Source organism: Manis javanica, chromosome 10 (assembly GCF_040802235.1).
Source record: "Manis javanica isolate MJ-LG chromosome 10, MJ_LKY, whole genome shotgun sequence".
Classification (NCBI taxonomy): domain Eukaryota; kingdom Metazoa; phylum Chordata; class Mammalia; order Pholidota; family Manidae; genus Manis; species Manis javanica.
Window position 1 is genome coordinate 94,956,937 of NC_133165.1, and position 15,367 is coordinate 94,972,303.

Genomic DNA, 15,367 nt, shown 5'->3' on the forward strand with positions numbered 1-15,367 from the left:
CCTATGGCACTACAAGGGTGTAGCACAGAGGCTCCTTCCTGCGTTCATGGACCACTGAACCTGGCAGTGGAGGCAAGCTTTACAGCCGGGAAAGCAGGAAACCTCCCAGCCAAGCTCATTCCTCCCAGCAGTGCTGGTTCCACTTGCCTGCAACCCCACCATTGCTGCAGGTGCATGGCAGCTCCAGAGAGTAGAGCTTCTGGGCACTGGAGGGCCACCTACATGAAGTGATTATTCCATAGGAAACACTAAAAAAATGAAGCTGCAAAGGAATTTGGCCCAAACAAAATTACTAGAAAAAAAGCCAGAAAGAGGGCTTAGTGAAACTGAAACACCAATCTTTTTGATAAAGATTTCAAAATAAAGGCAGAAACATGCTCACACAGCTACAGAAAAATAGTCACGATTTCAGAGAGGACTGCAAACAAAGAGATAGAAACTTTGAAAAATACAGTATCTGAAATGAAACACAATGAAGGGATTTAAAAGTAGATTAGCTGAGGTAGAGATGGTAAATGAAACAGAAATTAGAAAACAAGAAGACAAAGAATCTGAGGCACAGAAAGAAATAAATCACTCTTAGGAATGAAATAATAGTAAGAGAGTTGTACAACCAACCCAAATGGAACAATATTCACCTTATGGGGTACCAGAAGAAGAAGAAGAGAGAAAAAGGCACAGAAAGTCTCTTTGAAGAAATAGTTGCTGAAAACTTCCCCAATCTGGGGAAGGAAATAGTCTCTCAGGTTATGAAGGTGCACAGATCTCCCGACACAAGGAACCCTAGGAAAACAGCACCAAGACATATAATAATTAAAAGGGCAAAGATCAAGGACAAGGAGAGAGTACTGAAAGCAACCAGAGAGAAAAAAGAGATCACTTATAAAGGAAACCCCATCAGGCTATCAGCAGACTTCTCAGCAGAAAACTTAACAGGCCAGAGTGCAGTGGCATGATGTATCTAATGTAATGAAACAGATACCAAGAATACACTACCCGGCAAGATTATTATTTAAATTTGAAGCAGGGATTAAGCAATTTCCAGATAAGCAAAAGTTAAGGGAATTCACCACCCACAAACCATCTCTACAGTGTATCTTAAAGGTACTGCTCTAGGTGGAAGTGCTTTTAAGGCTAAATAGCTATCACCAGAGAAAATAAAACCACAGGAAAGGAAGCAGACCAACTAATTACAAAGCAAATAAAAAATTAAATCAACTACTCATAAAGTTAGTCAAGGGATACACAGGAGCACAGATTATGACACCTAATAAATAAAGAGTGGAGAAAGAAGAAGGGGAGAAAAAAAGAACCTTTAGACTGTGTTCATAGTAGCGTAATAAGCGATTTAAGATAGACTGTTAGTAAGGAAGCTATCTTTGAACATTTGGTAACCACAAATCTAAACCCTACAATGGCAATAAGTGCATATCTATCAATAATCACACTAAATGTAAATGGACTGAAAGCACCAATCAAAAGATAGAGAGTTGTAGAACAGACAGAAAAACAAGAGCCATCGATATGCTGCCTACAAGAGACTCACTTCAAACACAATGACATACAGATTAATAGTGAAGGGATGAAAGAAGATATTTCATGCAAATAACAGGGAGAAAAAACAGGCATAGCAGTACTTACATCAGACAAAATAGATTTCAAAACAAAGAAAGTAAAAAGAGACAAAGGACATTTCATAATGATAAAGGAGTCAGTCCAACAAGAGGATACAGCCATTATCAATATCTATGCACCTAATATAGGAGCACCTAAATATGTGAAACAAATACTAACAGAATTAAAGGGGAAAACAGAAAGCAATGCATTCATTTCAGAAGACATCAACACACCACGCACTCCAAAAACCATATTAACCAGACAGAAAATAAGTAAGGAGACAGAGGCACTGAACAATGCATTACAACAGATGGACCTAACAGAGGTCTACAGAGCAGGAAACACATTCTTCTCAAGTGTACATGGAACGTTTTCCAGAATAGATCACATCCTAGGTGATAAAAAGAGCCTGAATAAATTTAAAAAGACTGAAACTGTGCCAATGAGCTTATCAGACCACAAATACATGAAACTAGAAATTATGCAAAGAAAACAAAAAGACCACAAAGAAATGGAGGCTTAACTACATGCTCATAAATAATCAATGATCAATGAACAAATTAAAATAGAGATCAAGCAATACATGGAGAGAAGTTATAACAACAACTCAAAACCTATGGAATACAGTGAAGGCAGTTCTAAGAGGAAAGTATATAGCAATACAGGTTTAGCTCAAGAAAGAACAACAATCCCAAATGAACAGTCTAAACTTACAATTAATGAAACTAAAAAAAAAATAAAAATAAAAATACAATGGGGCCAAAGTCAGTAGAAGGAGGGACATAATAAAGATCAGAGAAGAAATAAATAAAATGGAGAAGAGTAAAACAACAGAAAGAATCAATGAAACCAGGAGCAGGTTCTTTGAGAAAATAGACAAATCCCTAGCCAGACTTACCAAGAAAAAAAAGAGTGTATACACATAAACAGAATCAGAAATGAAAAAGGAAAAGTCACTACGGGCACATGGAAATACAAAGAATTCTTAAAGAATACTATGAAAAATTATATGCCAACAAATTGGATAACCTAGAAGAAAACAGACAACTTTCAAGAAAAATACAACCTTCCAAAGCTGACCCAGGAAGAAACAGAAAATCTGAACAGACCAATTACCAGAAAAGAAATTGAACTGGTAATCAAAAAACTACCTAAGAACAAAATTCCTGGACAAGATAGCTTCACTGCTGAATTTTATCAAACATTTAAAGAAGAGTTAACACTCATCCTACTTAACATTTTCCAAAAAGTAGAAGAGGAGGGAATACTTCCAAACTCATTCTGTGAGACCTGTATCATACTAATACCAAAACAAGACAAAGACATCACAAAAAAAGAAAAGTAAAGACCAATATCCCTGATGAACACAGATGCAAAAATTCTCAACAAAATATTAGCAAACCGAATTAAAAAATACATCAGAAAGACCATCCATCGTGGCCAAGTGGGATTTATTCCAGGGATGCAAGGATGGTACAATATTTGAAAATAAATCAACATCATATACTACATCAACAGGATGAAGGACAAAAATCACATGATCATCTCAACAGATGCTGAAAAAGCCTTCGAAAAAATTCAACATCCATTCATGATAAAAACTCTCAACAAAATGGGTATAGAGAGTAAGTACCTCAACATAATAAAGGCCATATATGACAAATGCACAGATACCGTACTTAATAGTGAAAAGCTAAAAACTTTTAATCTAAGATCGGGAACTAGTCAAGGATGCCCACTCAGCCCACTTTTATTCAACCTAGTACTGGAAGTCCTAGCCATGGCAATCAGACAACACAAAGAAACAAAAGGAATCCAGATTGGTAAGAAAGAAGTTAAACTGTCCCTGTTTGCAGATGACATGATATTGTACATAAAAAGCCCTAAAGAATCCAACAAAAAACTACTAGAACAATAACTGTTTTTGGCAAAGTTGCAGGATACAAAATTAATACACAGAAATATGTTGCATTCCTATATAGTTACAATGGAAATCAGCAAAACGACTCCACTTACAATTGCATCAAAAAGAATAAAATACCTAGGAATAAACCTAACCAAGGAGTGAAAGACCTATACCCTGAAAACTTACAAGACACTCATGAGAAATTAAAGAAGACACCAGTAAATGGAAATACATCCTGTGCTCATGGATAGGAAGAATATTGTCAAAATGGCCATCCTGCCTAAAACAACATACAGTTTCAATGCAATCCCTATCCAAATATGAACAACATTTTTCAACAAACTAAAACAAATAGTTCTAAAATTCATATAGAACCACAAAAGATCCCAAATAGCCAAAGTAATCCTGAGAAAAGAGAACAAAGCTGGGGGGATTACACTCTGGGACTTCAAGCTCTACTACAAAGCCACAGTAATCAAAACAATTTGTACTGGAACAAGAACAGACCCACAGAACAATGGAACAGAATAGAGAGCCCAGATATAAACACAGACATATATGGCCAATTAATATACAATAAAGGAGCCATGGACATACAACAGGGAGAAGACAGCCTCTTCAACAACTGGTGTTGGCAAAACTGGACAGCTACATGTAAGAGAATGAAATCAGATTATTGTCTAACTTCATACATAAAACTAAACTCAAAATGGATCAAAGACCTGAATGTTAAGTCATGAAACCATAAAACTTTTAGAAGAAAACATAGGAAAAAATCTCTTGAATATAAACATGAGCAACTTTTTCCTGAACACATCTCCTCAGGCAAGGGAAACAATAAAAAATGAACAAATGGGACTACACCAAACTAAGAAGCTTTTGTACAGCAAAGGACACCATTAGAACAGAAAGGCATCCTACAATATGGGAGAATATATTCGTAAAGAACTTCTCTGATAAGGGGTTAAAATCCAAAATATATAAAGAACTCACATGCCTCAACACCCAAAACACAAATAACCCAATTAAAAAATGGGTGGAGGATCTAAACAGACACATCTCCAAAGAAGAAATTCAAATGGCCAAAAGGCACATGAAAAGATGCTCCACATCACTAAACATCATGGAAATGCAAACTAAAACCACAATGAGATATCACTTCACACCAGTTAGGATGGTTAACATCCAACAGACAATATTAACAACAAATGCTGGTAAGGATGCAGAGAATGAGTTCAACCATTGTGGAAAGCAATATGAAGGTTCCTCAAAAAACTAAAAACTGAAATACCATTTGACCCAGTAATTTCACTTCTAGGAATTTACCCCAAGAAAACAAGATCCCTGATTCAAAAAGACATATGCACCCCTATGTTTAGTGCAGCACTATTTACAACAGCCAAGATACGGAGGCAACCTAAGTGTCCATCAATAGATGAATGGATGAAGAAGATGTACATATACACAATGGAATACTATTCAGCCGTAAGAATAAAACAAATCCCACCATTTGCGACAACATGGATGGAGCTCGAGGGTATTACGCTCAGTGAAATAAGCCAGGCAGAAAGACAAGTACCAAATGACTTCACTCATTTGTGGAGTGTAACAACAAAGCAAAATGGAAGGAACAAAACAGCAGCAGACTCACAGACTCCAAGAAGGAACTTCCAAAGGGAAGGGGGTAGGGAGGACGGGTGGGGAGGGAGGTAGAAGGGGATGAAGGGGCACTATATTAGCAATCACAATACAGGTAGGTCACCTGAGGAAGGCAGTACAGCACGGAGAAAACAAGTAATGACTCTATAGCATCTTACTACTCTGACAGACAGTGACTCTAATGGGGTGGTGAGTACTTAAAAATATGGGTGAATGTTGAAACCACAGGGTTGTTCATGTGAAACCTTCTTAAGATTGTATATCAATGATAATTTACTAAAAATTAATTAATTAATTAAGTTAAAGAGTATAAAAGTTCTGAGGGGTACAATAATACATTCATTTCATTACAGAAAATTTGGAATATCAGCAGATAGGAAGACATCAAGGAAAAGGCAGGAAATAATTTACTAAAAATTAATTAATTAAGTTAAAGAGTATGAAAGTTCTGAGGGGTACAATAATACATTCATTTCATTACAGAAAATTTGGAATATCAGCAGATAGGAAGACATCAAGGAAAAGGCAGGAATTCTGGTGGATCTTGAAGGATAAAAGAATATGATGGGTAGTAATCAAGACAATTTGGTACTGGCACAAGAACAGAGCCACAGACCAGTGGAACAGATTAGAGACTCCAGAAATTAACCCAAACAAATATGGTCAATTAATATTTGATAAAGGAGCCATGGACATACAATGGGGAAATGACAGTCTCTTCAACAGATGGTGCTGGCAAAACTGGACAGCTACGTGTAGGAGAATGAAACTGGACCATTGTCTAACCCCATATACAAAGGTAAACTCAAAATGGATCAAAGACCTGAATGTAAGTCATGAAACCATTAAACTCTTGGAAAAAAACATAGGCAAAAACCTCTTAGACATAAACATGAGTGACCTCTTCTTGAACATATCTCCCCGGGCAAGGAAAACAACAGCAAAAATGAGCAAGTGGGACTACATTAAGCTGAAAAGCTACTGTACAGCGAAAGACACCATCAATAGAACAAAAAGGAACCCTACAGTATGGGAGAATATATTTGAAAATGACAGATCCAATAAAGGCTTGACGTCCAGAATATATAAAGAGCTCACACGCCTCAACAAACAAAAAACAAATAACCCAATTAAAAAATGGGCAGAGGAACTGAACAGTTCTCTAAAAAAGAAATACAGATGGCCAACAGACACATGAAAAGATGCTCCACATCGCTAATTATCAGAGAAATGCAAATTAAAACTACAATGAGGTATCACCTCACACCAGTAAGGATAGCTGCCATCCAAAAGACAAACAACAACAAATGTTGGCAAGGCTGTAGAGAAAGGGGAACCCTCCTACACTGCTGGTGGGAATGTAAATTAGTTCAACCATTGTGGAAAGCAGTTTGGAGGTTCATCAAAATGCTCAAAACAGACCTACCATTTGACCCAGGAATTCCACTCCTAGGAATTTACCCTAAGAACGCAGCAATCAAGTTTGAGAAAGACAGATGCACCCCTATGTTCATCGCAGCACTATTTACAATAGCCAAGAATTGGAAGCAACCTAAATGTCCATCAGTAGATGAATGGATAAAGAAGATGTGGTACATATACACAATGGAATACTATTCAGCCATAAGAAGTGGAAAAATCCAACCATTTGCAGCAACATGGATGGAGCTGGAGAGTGTTATGCTCAGTGAAATAAGCCAAGCGGAGAAAGAGAAATACCAACTGATTTCACTCATCTGAGGAGTATAAGAACAAAGGAAAAACTGAAGGAACAAAACAGCAGCGGAATTACAGAACCCAAAAATGGACTAACAGGTACCAAAGGGAAAGAAACTGGGAAGGATGGGTAGGCAGGGAGGGATAAGGGGGGGGGGAAGAAGAAGGGGGGTATTAAGATTAGCGTGCATGGGGGGGAGGGAGAAAGGGGAGGGTGAGCTGCACAACACACAGAGGACAAGTAGGGATTCTACAACATTTTGCTAAGCTGATGGACAGTAACCATAATGTGGTTGTTAGGGGGGACCTCATATAGGGGAGAGCATAGTAAACATAGTATTCTTCATGTAAGTGTAGATTAAAGATTAAAAAAAGAAAAGAAAGAAAGAAAGAAAAGGGGGATTACTCCTTGATAGGATAAAACTATTGGTAAATCAAAGATCAACGCATGCTTTAAATATCCTTAATGTTGATCACTTAAAGGGTGTCAGATGATCAGCTATGGAGGTACTCTTTTCTGATAATATTCCTTTCTCTTAATTAAAAAAAAAAAAAAAAAAAGGCAGTCCCTGTGTGCTGACCTCCAATGAGTTCTGCACAGTGGTATAGAGGGCATGTCAAAGTGTGGGCAAAGGGTCTGTTTGTTTCTATGCAGAAGATGAAGGCCTAGCTTGGATACCCAGAAAATGAACTAAGATACGATATGAGGAGGAGCTTCCGGCAGCAGCACTCTCTGGAGGACTCGTGCCGGAGGATGATCATCAGAAAGCCTCCACAGGGATCTGGGCGATGATGCGGTTGTGGCTGCGTCCACCCCACCATTTCCTGGACTTGCCATTGGAATGAGGAGGGAGATGTCTAGGCTGGCATGTGCATACAGTGAGACAACGAATTTGACCGGATCTGTACTGTTGGAACTCAACCAGGAGTTGGGAGGGGTGCAAGTTGTAGCACTCCAAAATCTCATAGCTATAGACTATCTATGGTTAAAAGAACATATGGGATGTGAACAGATCCCAGAAATGGGCTGCTTTAATTTGTCTGATTTTTCTCAGACTGTTCAAGTACAGTAGGACAATATCCATCATATCATAGACAAATTTTCACAAATGCCTAGGGTGCCTAAATGGTTTTCTTGGCTTCACTGGAGATGGATGGTAATTATAGATTTGCTTTGTTTATGTCACCGTATTCTTATTATGTTAATATGTGTGTGCAAATTAGTTAGTAGTTTAAAACCTATACATACTTAAGGTACTCTACAAGAAGATAGGTCAAAGAAATAATCAATCCTCCCATGTTTTCTTCCATATGCTACCTCTATAGCTTTTCTTCTTCCTTCCTAATTACAACCCTTAAATAGAATTCATGCCTCATATCGAATTTACCGAGTATCAAAATTCCTCCAGGTGGTAAAGATACCTCGAGACAAGTGCTGGGCATAGAAGCCACAGGGCATAAATCTGCAAAGAAGTAAAAAGCTAACCTTTGCAAACAATATGGCTTCTCTCTCACTTACCAATTTCACATTTCCCTGTATGGCCCCGGAAGATGACTAGTTAGCCAGAGACGGGTAAGATTCCTCAAGGGAGGAACAACCTAAGACAGGCACAGTCGCAGGGGGGCCATCAGGTGAGAAATTGGGGATCAACAGAGGTGAGGCTCAGAACCTCATCCCCCCTGCTTTGAGAGAAATCTTCTGCATCCGTGGATGTTTTGCTGCCCTTGTCTAGCTTGGATTAATACTTAGTCTACAGGCACACACCTGATCATCTACATTTGCCCTCTTACAGCACTAAACTATGTTTTCTACCTTTATCTTGCATCTACCTACCACTTCAGCATTTTATTAAAAATAAAAATAATAATAATAATAAAGGGAGAAATGTGGGATCAACATATAAATCAAGTATAAAAATCAAACGAATATTCATATTTGACCTGATTGTTTATAGGTCATAATGCGTGATCAAAACCGAAAGTTTCTGTGATGAATGCCCTTGTACTGTTCACCATGTAAGAATTTATTCACTATGTAAGAATTTGTTCACCATGTAAGAACTTGTTCATTATGCTTCAGAAGATTGGAGACTGACGAGAATTAGGCTTGAGATGGATTAATGATTGTACATTGAGCATTGACCCCCCTATACTGAATTTTATTGTTGTTAACAACCATTTGATCAATAAATATGAGAGATGCCCTCTCAAAAAAAAAAAAGGAAATAAAAAGAAAGTGGACTTCAAAAAAAAAATATGACGGAGGAGGGGAGGAAAAAGGGAAAAGTGGTGTTTAATTCAGAACAGTCTATAAAAGTGGAATGGATAAAAGTTAACATTTAAAGAGTGCCCACTATGAGTCAGGCATCACAACATATGTCTTTTAATCCACAAGACTTGTGAAAAAAGTATCATTTTACACATGAAACTCTGGAGATCCAAAAATTAAGTAACTGGTCCAAAAAGTCAAGCAGCTAGTAAAGTGACAGAACCAAGATTGTAATCTTCAATCTCAGGATTCAGGCTTCAAAATATATACTCTTTCTTTTATGTTAAGATGCTAACAAAAGATTTGACCTATCCCTGTTTCCAAGTTAAGATCTTTGTACAGAGCTTTCTAATGGATAGATTTATATTTAAAGCGCTACACATTGTTTCTTGATTAAACTTCCATTTAATTAATAAACTATATGTGATATGCACTTCTCTCTTGGCTTCCAAGATGACTCTTCTCTGGCTTTCCTCCTATGCTCTCTACCTACCCATTACATGCTTTGTTCACCAGCCCTTTTCTGCTTCTGCATATTCTCTGTAGGAATCTCATCTACAACCAGGGTCTGAACTACTGCTATTGCTAATGACTTTAGCATTGTTTCCTCAATTCAGAGAACTTCTCTCCAGTTTTACTTGAATGACTAACTCCCTCCAGGCCAGACTGAATACTCCTCTGTATATTCACAGATCCCACTTAAATAATTCTAATGAGGCATTCTTCAATCTTAGTGTATTCTATCTGCAATTCTAAGTCAGACATCCTTCTTATATGCCCCCCACACCCTTATTTATCTTTATAGCACTTCCCATGTTATATTACAACTATTTACTTACCATTTTTACACCAGACAATAAGCTGAGACATGGCAATATATCTTATTCACAATCTTCCCCAATACTTAGAATAGTGCAAAACACATAATTCACTCAAATATTAACTAAAGGAGCAGGAGAAATAGAATTTGCTTTAAACTGGAAAGATACAATTTCTGAAAACAAAACCTTTGGGAATTTATTTTTTCAAATGAGAAAATAAGCCAAGAAAGGTTAAGTGACTAACTCAGTCAGCTTTGGTGTTCTAAATCACAATTCTCTTCCCACAAAACCATAGGGCCTATTAAATTATGTTTATTGATCTAAGCTTTCCATGAGTCTCCAGATGTAACAAATACGTTATTTAGTGAAGAACCATTTCAAGTTCATTCACCACAGCTCTGGATGGCTCTATTAGTTGTAGAGAACTCAAATGGTAATTATTATTTAATAGTTTTTCTGCCCAGAATAGACTAATGTTTAACTGACCCAATCTTTTCACATGTCCTTCACACACACTATGATTCAATATATATTTATCATGTATCTCCACATGAAAAACAATCTGCAAGTTATAATTTGCCAGCACTCAAAGGGAAAAATTATATTGTATGCCTTTTTAAGTTTACGAATACATCAAATGTCTGCCTTAAACCAAAATGTGATTCAGTTAAAAAAGACAGATTGAACACCAACACAGAGACAAGCACTGCAATTTCATCAGGAAAATCCCTATATTCCAGTGCTAATGTTTTGAATGGTTGCTATGTTATACTGCAATTGTGTCACAGGCAACAACTAAGAAGCTAGGACAGCAAGTTCACTTAGAAACATCTGAATCAAACCAAGATTGATAAAAGTACTCTGAGACTCAACTTCACCTTTTGATACCTTTAATTGAAGTAACTCTTCATCATAAGCATCAAAGACAGATTTACAATGAGACTGTAAAAATTACCTATAATTTATTTAAAGGCATATTTTGAGAGTGCCTTTCCAGAAGGAAACAGCTAGGTTTAGGTTTCCCCTAACACTATGAATTTGAATCCAAAGGCAATGTGAAGTTACAATATACAGAAAGCAAATAACTACACACTTCCTTAATTTCCTTCTTACTGAATTATATCTCAGTTAAATGAAAAGAAAAAAACACACAGAGAAGACAAGTAGTGATTCTATAGCATTTTACTATGCTGATGGATAGTGATTGTAATGGGGTATGTGGTAGGGACTTGATAATGGGGGGAATCTATTAACCACAATGTTGCTCATGTAATTGTATATTAATGGTGCATGCATACATACATACATACATATATCAATAAAAATAGTGCTAAACTACACAGTCTGTGATCGCATTTTCCAGAGAGGCAGTTTGGATGGAAAAATAGAAAACTTATGAGAACTGCTAATTTATGAGGGCAAAATGAAAGTAGTGACATAATTTCACAAATTAAGTCTTGACCTGGTAAACAATAAAATGGAAGGGTTAAAAAGGGGAGAAAGGGACAGAAGGAGGGAGGGAGGACGAGAGGGAGAAGAGAGTGGGGGAAGCTTTTTCTTTTTTTTTTTTAACTACAGTTCTACTAAGAAGAGCCAGGAAATTGACCAAACTCGCCAAGCCCACTGGGGAGTAGTATGAGCAATCCTGAGGGAGTCCTTACTGCTAATATTGTCATGGGAAAGTCTCAAATATTCACACTTTCTAGGAACAGAACCTTTCCTTCTGGTCCCAGTGAATCCCCTCTTTAATCCCATTTCTTATGGTTTACAGTTACCCTTCCTCTCTCAGTTTCTCCCTCAAAAAATTTTTTTACTTCTATTACACTATGGGAGGGGTAAAAAAAAAAAAAAGTAGAAATGCACAACCCTCATCTTTAAGAAATATTTATTCAGCAATTTCTATTTGGAAGAGCCTGATGATACAGCTCACTGAAATCTGATGTCCTGCCTTTAAGAACTTTACAATTTAGTTAGGAAAGTAAGACATACTACAGAAATAATAATACAATATTAAGTATAAATATCAAATATGTATGACTGACAAATACACGTTATAGAATTTCAGAGGAATTCAGAACATGTAACAAAAATATGCCACTTTGGTATCTTGACTATTTTGAGTTAAAGGTATTAGATAAACAGCAGGTGCAAGAGGGGCACTCTGACCCTTTTTCTTCCTTAGAACAAGAATAAAACTCCTATGTGAAAGGTGCCCTCCCTGTACCAAGGAAGATAATCTTATCAACAGAGATGGGGAATGGAAGACAAGAAATCTGTGCAAAGCTTTTTAAACTAATCCTTATCTTCCTAGTCACTTCTCCACAATTTACTACTCCTAGCCCAATCCCCTGTGTCTTGTCAATTATACACAAACTTAATGCTTCCTGTCTAAAAGCTTTCTATTCTGGTCACTTCTTCAAGTCTTTATTTTCCTGTAAAGGTCCCCAAGTCTACATTAAAAAAATTTTAAACTTATATGCTTTTTCTCGCCTGTCTTAAGTCAATTTAATTCTTAGGCTTAGCCAGAGACCCTAAGAGGGTAGAGAATTTTCCTTCCCTTCAGGAGTAACGGTGGAGTAGACTAGACCTTTGAGGCATGAAATAAGATTTTGAAGAGTTCAGATTAAGAGCTGTGAACTTTAGTCAGCAGGAACGACTACTTCTGTAAATTTTTTCACATAGATACCTACACATATACTCCCTTAAAGTACACAGAGATTAGACAATTTGAGAAAACTAGTCACTGAACCTAATACATTATGAATGACAAAGTTAAAATAAAACTCAAATAGGCAAAGACAGCACCTAGAAAATACACAAAAAAGAATTCTGAAAATTTACTAATCTTTGTAAGATTTCATTCTTCTAAGTTTCTTGAATTAGAACTTCCCGTGACAAAATGCTGTCTTCTGATTACTAAGGATTTTATCACACAACATGAGTCATTCTGGATTTTTCTTCTTCTCTGCTTGTCTTGCCCAACTATTGAATATGCCATTACTTGAACATCAGCATATGGGAAAGAAAAAAGGGGAGGGCTAAAATGAAGTCTGTGGATTTTTGCAATACAGTAAGGATACAATGTAAAGAACATTAAATTTCAAGTTCCAATTACCATTACTTAATTTGCCTTCAAAGAAGACATTCAGTCTCAGTATCAAAGGTTCTTACATACTTCCTTATATATAACTTAAAAAGTTATTGCTTTCAAAAATTGCAAAAAAAGAAAAAGATGCAATGAACAGTATTTGCCAAACAGTTCCATGAGTGGAGAAACAGTGGAGTTATTGGCTAAACCAAGGCTTAACCTACCATCTATGCTCCATGTAACCCTAAATTGGTATTACTCTATTACTTGAAAATTCCTGAGTTTAGTTTGCACACTTCATCTGGTTGAAAAGAAAATACTCAAAGGAAGGGGAGTATCAGATATACACTGTCCTAGGGTAACTAGGACAAAAAATGAAAGGGTAACTCAAATCTGCAGCTCTCTGAAGAGTCCTGTAGGATGCTTAATTTAAAACATTCTAATAATTCTAAACAAAATTAGTTTGAAATCAAACCTCAATACAAAAGGTGTGTATTAACTGTAATCACTTACAGGCTACAACCTATGAATTTAGAGGATTCTGAATCCAGATAATTGTAGGATAGATACATTTAATTATGCTCTAGTTGAATATTAAGCTTGTTTACGAGAGATGTTGCTTAGTAACAGAAGGTTGCTTTAACAACCTACTCAGTTCTGGAGCTACTGAAGTATTTTGTGCTCATAGTCTGAACCTATTATGAACTAGATCACATAAGAAATTAAGAACAAGTTTCTTGTTATCCCAAACATCTTTGAAATTTTGTAATTTTGTAAATAGCTTCTTCATTACAAATAATGTGACCAAAGGCTTTTAAAGAATGAGCATTTTTAAGAGCTACGTGCCCGTTTATTATGGTAAAAAGTTGGACACGAAGGATTTATGTGTCCATTAAGCCTGGCAATCACTGACACATTCTAGATGTTACCTCGGTGATGACGGCCATCATCACTGTTAAAATTGTCTTCAGGATCAAGGAATGTGACACCACGTTGTTCTCAACACAAATTAAACTGGAGGTACCCCACGTTTAGCGAGTTACTAAACCGGCCATGCAAGCACCACGCTGGTGTGCATCAGAAAGCTGCATCAAGAGTTTCACGTGTATTTAACTCATAACAAAGACGTCTCACAGCCTTTGTTCTAACACCCGCTCCGATTACTTTACAAGAAAAATAAGTAAGAATTCAGGGGTCAGTTGTCAAGAAAAAACGAGTATTCCAAAACACGGACGAGACAGCATCCCTTACAAACAGGTTACGTACCAGACTCACACACTGTCCTTGCAACGTGCGCACAGGAAACTTGGTGACCGGTATTCTGGCAGCACTTGCCACGCCTCCACAGCTCCAACCACGGTACCCACTCGGCTCTTCTCGCAGGAGCATTGGGGATAAGGGATACGGTCCCATACGCGGGGTGAGGGTCCAGCCCGCCACGCCTGGCGAGGTGCCGGCCGGCGCTGACGGCGCAGGCTGGGGAGGAGGAGCAGCTGGAGGGCCGAGAGCGCCGGGGCCTCCCGCCCCGGGGGAATCAGGGGTACCCGGGGGAGCTCCGGGGGCAGAGCGCGGCGGCGGCGCTTCTTCCCGGCGGACGGGACCTCTCCGGGGTGCGCAGCCAGCCCGTAGCCGACGTGTAGCCAGGACGCCAATCGCCTCCCGGTCACCCGCGAGCGCCTCTGCGGGCTCGGTCCCGAGACCTCAGGGCGCGTGAGGCAGGAAGTCCCGCCCCCACGCCGACGTCACCGACGCCGCAGCCGGAGGTCGTTAGAGGGAGGTGGCGAGCGGGCCGAGGCCGGAGTGGCGGCCTGCAAGCGCGGGAACGCGGGGCTGGGGCGGCGCTACGAGCGCTCTCCGCGGGGACGCGAGTCCTGAGCGGGCGAGAACCGAAAATCCGGGACCAGGCTCTTGCCTCAAGGAGCCAGAGCGGCGCGCGCGGCTGGGCGGGAAGTCGGTCTCCCTCGCCGCCCCCACACCGCAGCGTCTTCGGAGGTTTTTCCCCTTCCCGCGCTTCTCCTTCCCTCTGCCGGCCCTTCCCACACTCTTTCTTCCCTGAGGGCGCCGATGGTGGCCCTGACGCCGCCGCCGCCGGCCTGCCTTGGTGCCCGACCGCGCAGACCGTGTGGGCCCCGCCGTCGCCCAGCCTGCCCCGAGGAATGGCCCAGGTCAGCGCCGGGGCCCACGAGCGAATTCTTGTCCAGCCCCGCGCGTCCGGCCGCAGATCTCGTACGTCATTACCTCAAATTCAGGGCCCACTGGAAATAACACTGAACTATTTGTCTTAAGGTTCT

At 39.0% G+C, this 15,367-nt stretch overlaps 1 protein-coding gene across 4 annotated transcripts in view; it reads right to left on the reverse strand.

Moving 5' to 3' along the window:
- The window catches only part of CEP83 (centrosomal protein 83), a 176,987-nt gene extending 162,206 nt beyond the window's left edge, over nucleotides 1-14,781 (reverse strand). For 2 of the 4 annotated variants that reach the window (XM_073213624.1, XM_073213625.1), the window contains exon 1: nucleotides 14,343-14,781. The gene's annotated coding sequence lies outside the window, so the exon portion shown is untranslated. The remainder of the gene's footprint in view (nucleotides 1-14,342) is intronic. The other 2 variants (XR_012121525.1, XM_073213626.1) reach the window with 2 other exon arrangements.
- Between the last annotated feature and the right edge of the window lie 586 nt (nucleotides 14,782-15,367).